Below are 5,407 nucleotides of genomic sequence, written 5' to 3' on the forward strand. Positions count from 1 at the left end.
CTTGAGCATACAACTTGACTGAGCTGGGAGAATAAGACTTGCTTTGAGAGTCAGATTTCAGACATCTGGATGACATGGCCAGCAAAGACATCTGGATGACATGGCCAGCAAAGTTGATGTTGGATGATCATCACCTTGATGTTCATGGTGTTTGCTTGTGAGAGGACACTAATGTTGGTGCATTTATCTTCCCACAGGATTTGAAAGATTTGCCACAGGCAGCATTGATGGTAATTCTCTAATAACTTGAGGTGTCTTCCATACATTGCCCATGTCGCAGCTCCAGACAGTAGGGTGAGGATCACAACTTTTTGATAAACCATGAGCTTGCTTTCAGATCTGATGTCATGATCTTCAAACATCTGTTTCTTGAGGCATCTGAAGGCTATACTTCTGCACTTGATTCAATGCTGGACTTCTTTGTCAATGTCAGCCATCAGCAAGAGAGGGCTTCAGATGTATGGGAAACATTCAGTGTTCTCCAGAGTCTCTGCCTTGAGTAGACCCCATACCTACCTGCAGTCCCATTAACTCCAGCACAGTTCTGCATGACCAGCCATGAAGGGCAATCTCAGGGATCCTATAGATGTGTAGTGTGGCTGCTCCGGTGTGATGTAAATCCAGCTCATCAAAGCAGACTCAGTTAATCAAGTCTGCTGGAGCACAGATATCAACATGGTCCAGCAGCCTCCAGCATCACATTTATCAGTGTCCTTGCTCTGAAAAATGGTGGAAGGGCACTTTACACTAAAGCCCATTCAATAAGCTTTAATTCAAAGTGACCCACAGCCATTTTTTGGCATGGGGACACTGGTACACATGACACTTGGACACTTTTAATTAGCGCAGCTCACTAATTAAAGCACACTCTTCCCCACCTCCTGAAGCATGTCTATAAATGCCCTGACAGACTGGGGTCTTAAAATTGTTTAATGGAATACATCTCTGTCTCATGTCTCTGACATTGGCCAGTGAAATTAAAAAAAAAGATTAACTGAGAGCTAATTCTGTTTACTTATGTATATGGTATGCTATATTTGACATGCAATGAATTCTAAATGGAAGTCACTTTGGCTTTGATAATGACTTGATTTTCTGTGATTAGCTAACTTTCATTTTAATATTCCCTATGATTGCATTTTGTTTAATTTTTGAGGGATTTCTATTTAACACTAATGGCCACTGTTTCAAATTGGTTTGATATTCCTCATTAACATTTGCATTACCAAGACCTTCTTGTGTAATTAAATAATCAAATTTATAACTGCTGTGCTATGAGCAGTAATATGAGAGAGGTTCACAGATTTCCTGCTATCAGCACATTTAATTGGGGTCACCCTGCCAGATAAAACCATGAGGGAGATTTAAGTAAGAGCTCAGACTTTTGCTCCTCCCAGAGAGTTAACCTTTGCCAAATGAACTGCTTAAAATAATTAAAGGAGGGAGAAAGGGGGAAACATTTTTTTAATGGTGCTCTCTAAACCTGGTACAAAGGCCATGGAAGTCAATGGAGAGATTCCTTTTACTTCAACCAGGCTATAAGGGTGTGAATGAAGCATTTAAATGATCCACTTCAGGGTAGGCAGCTTGATTTGAGCTGCCTAAACCTGAGTTGGACTCTGCTGCATGCAGGCAGTTGCATAGGTGGCCAGACGTAACATAGTTGGGGGAGATGGCTGAGGAAGGGAAGAGGGGTTGCTGGTGAGTCCAGGGGGGGTGAAGTCTGAGGTGGGGTGCACCATTTTTAGGTTAATGTTTTTGGGTCCCTGGTCCCACACTACACAAGTCTCCTGATTGTATTACATCTGGGGAGCAGACAGACTTTAGCTTAACTTGTTGGGTAATATAATCTGGAGATACTCCTTACTGGAAAAGAACTCACTTTGCTATGCTATGATGGTACCTAGCACATATTTTATTGCTTGAACACTGGGATGCTAGCATCTGAAGTGCAGTTAACACATGCTAAATGTAATGCACGACAAGGACCTCATAAGTATTGCAGGGACCAGTCCCATTTCTTGAAATTGCCAATATATCAAAGCAAAAATATGGGAAGAGCAAACTTTTTTGTGATGTTTCAAATCTTGCTGTCTTATTTCTGGCAGAACTTAGGTTTTGAACTGTGGCTTTGGTGTGCATGTGTGTGTATACACATGTGTCTGCATGTGAGAGCGAGACTTATTTATTCTGAACCAGTTCATCCTCTCCCAGTTAAAAACAAAAATGAAAACTGCCTCTAAATATAATTATGCTCACTTCCAATGATCAGATCATTCTTTTAAGTCATCACAATATATATTTCAAGTAATTTGGAACGTATGTTCATAAACACCATTCATTAAGGTTATTTGAACAAGCAAAGAATCTGAATATAAATATCCAGGATAGCAAGAAGAAAAAACAAAACCTATTACAAACAAAACAGGAACAGCTTCAATATTTTTAAAACAGTTCTGGGGAGTTTGCAATGGGGCAAAATAATTTAAAGCTTAATTCTGCCACCATTATGCTGCAAGAAACCTCAAGGAATCAGTGGGACTACTTGCAGAATAGGATACTGCTCAGCATGAAAACAGGATCGAGTCATTAGATAGTAAACAAATTACAAAGGCTCCCATGGTTTTACTGAACCCACAGGCTTCAAGGAATTTAAAACCAACAGCAGAAGATGATGCTGTCTGCATGCTGTCCATATTAAAGAGTGATTAAAGTGCACAGCCCCATAGGGAGTACAGAAACATAACGTACCCTCAGAGAGGCTCAATTCCCCCTAGGGTTTCTTTTGAGGAAGAGATCATTTATTACTCTACCTGATGGCTCCACCTTCATACAGCCAAGCAGCAGCAGATAGGCAGATCAGAGCCCTTCTCTTCCCAGGGCCCATCCACCACAATTGCCCCTTTTGGGGAGCATCCATCAAATATTTCACATAGCTCTGATATGAGTAACTCACAACCAGGCAGGAAGAGAGTGGAACCTTTCCACATAGATCTCATTTTATAATATACATCCTCTCTCATCATGGCCATGACTATATATTTTTTGTGCTATTATAATTCACTGATACAGGATCCATTTACGAAATCTTTCAAATGCAGTCATATCTATTCTATTTCACGGTCTTTGCATTCACATCTAGGACCATTATTTCTGAAAGGGGAATATTATTTATAACCAAAGGAAGGATCCACATGCAACATATGGGAAGAAAGTGTGTCTTCTTAAATGATTTTCAAAGTCACTGACAAGAGATATATTCCCTGTGCTCTAAACCTCATAATCTAGAGCTTTTTTTATTGTAACTTCTCCTCGCTAAAAACTGTTTCAGAAATCAATTTGTGAGTAACGATACCATTGAATTCTGATATCAGTCATCACGAACCATGACAACAGACCATGCATACTGATCATTTCAGAGATCACAGCAATGAACAGCTAACAAGCAAATTCTAAGCTGAAATATTATTAAGCAAAACATTTGATGAACAACTGAGTATCTTGAACAGATGCATAAACATCAGGCTATGTTCACGGATCAGCAGGAAAAACTAAGGATTATTGAAATCAGTAGGATTTAGGTACTTAAGTTGCTTTAAAAATATGTTCCTAAAAAGTTAATAAGTGTTTAAACTTGATAGTCAGGGAACACAAATTTGTGTTTAGAGGATGTGTATTCAGTTTGCCCTTGTCTCCAGCACACACAATAGATGCATTTGAGTGTCTGTCCTCAGATGCATTTGTAAAGGGTGCATGGGAGTCGCACACAGTTCAGTGTCTCTCTTATATAAATACTTACTTCAATATTGTATAATCTGACCCTCCTCTCATTTACATTGGTTTTAAGTTAGGAGCAGATCTCATGAAACCAGCGCTATTGCAACAGTACAAGATGGGTAGAAGAAAAGAACTAGACCTAGGCCACTGGACAACATATTTTGAAAAGTGTCTCACTCTTCATCCCATACACAATAATAGACCACTAATGTGCTGAGTGTATTGGATGATTTGCAGCTCTTCACTTACTTTCACCTCGTAACCCATCACAGCATCATCATTCAAACACATTAGTAAAAGGAAATACATATAGTATTCACTCCCAGCATGAAGATTTGTAAAAGTGTGCATTTGCATTAGTATCCACATCACATTCTATTGATACAGTGGATGCTTACTAAACATTACTATGGAGGAATCTTTTCTCTTGAGTTTTTTACGTTCTTTACATTTTTTTTTAAGTAAGCAACAATCGTTCAGGAACACTTCTCAAAAACAGTGTTGCTTGGCAGATCTTACACTTGATCTTAGCCCACAATATCAAGTAATGCAGTAAAACGGTCCTACAATAAGTGTTCCTACAATGGCTTCCTCAAATGGAATGGCTACTACTAGAGACAAAGTAAAAACTCCCAGGTATATTTGTACATAATGTCAGATGCACTATAAATTGTGCCTTCAAAATTTGCAAGTCTATCAAATAAAAACATTTGAACATCTGGCCAAATCTATAGTGGGTAAGTCTGAATGCCCAGACCTTGTGTGTATGTTTACAACATTAATATTGCTTTAATAAACATTTTCCTTAAAAACAGTACTTGACAGGATCTCTTTATTGTTTTGCTAGACTGATAAGAAAGAGCATGTGTGTTGCTTCCTCAGTGTTCCGAGGAAATGGTGGATATTTACTAAAATTACATCTTCATAAAATTACGTCTTCATAAAGCCTGCCCTTGAAGGACATCTTTGAACTGTTCTATTATCAGCTGGTTCCTTTTGCATGAAAAAAAATGATGGTGTCATTGTTTTCTTGTTTCATGCTTCCTTTGTTAGTATAATTAATGTGCCAGAGCAGCTTGTAGCTTTTGCCTTCAAAGTGAAACTTAACGTATGACAAAACAGATGAGTACCGTGAACTGTTATGATGGCACCTGTTATTTAAAATCTGTTATAATCAAGTTTTAAATAATATAAGGAGATTTTCTTTTATCCCATTAACCTTCCAATTTCCTTAATATACATCCTTAAAATAAGTGAAAATGATTCTTTGGATACAATTTTCTTCTGTTTAATTAAGTATCTTTATGTTACACATATATATATCAGTATCAGTTTGAAAAATAGCTTTAATTACCTGCTTTACAGGGATATGAGTGCTTTGTTCTAGCAATACTAATTTAGAAATGTCTAATACACAAATCTTGGACCTTATTGGTGGCAACAGAAACCTCCAGAAACAGCCTCTTCAGCTGAAAGATGCACCCAGACTATTTCATTAGGTCTTTTTTTGCAAAACTGCTGTATCTTTGTAGTTCTTCAACCACTGACTCAAAGAATCATGTGGCATATCTTCAAATCAAAGGTGTCTCTTGCTACTCAGTTGTTACTAGGATATGTTGCTCTAAACCCA

This window comes from Gavialis gangeticus, unplaced genomic scaffold, assembly GCF_001723915.1.
Source record: "Gavialis gangeticus isolate Ggan-Ray unplaced genomic scaffold, GavGan_comp1, whole genome shotgun sequence".
NCBI lineage: Eukaryota > Metazoa > Chordata > Crocodylia > Gavialidae > Gavialis > Gavialis gangeticus.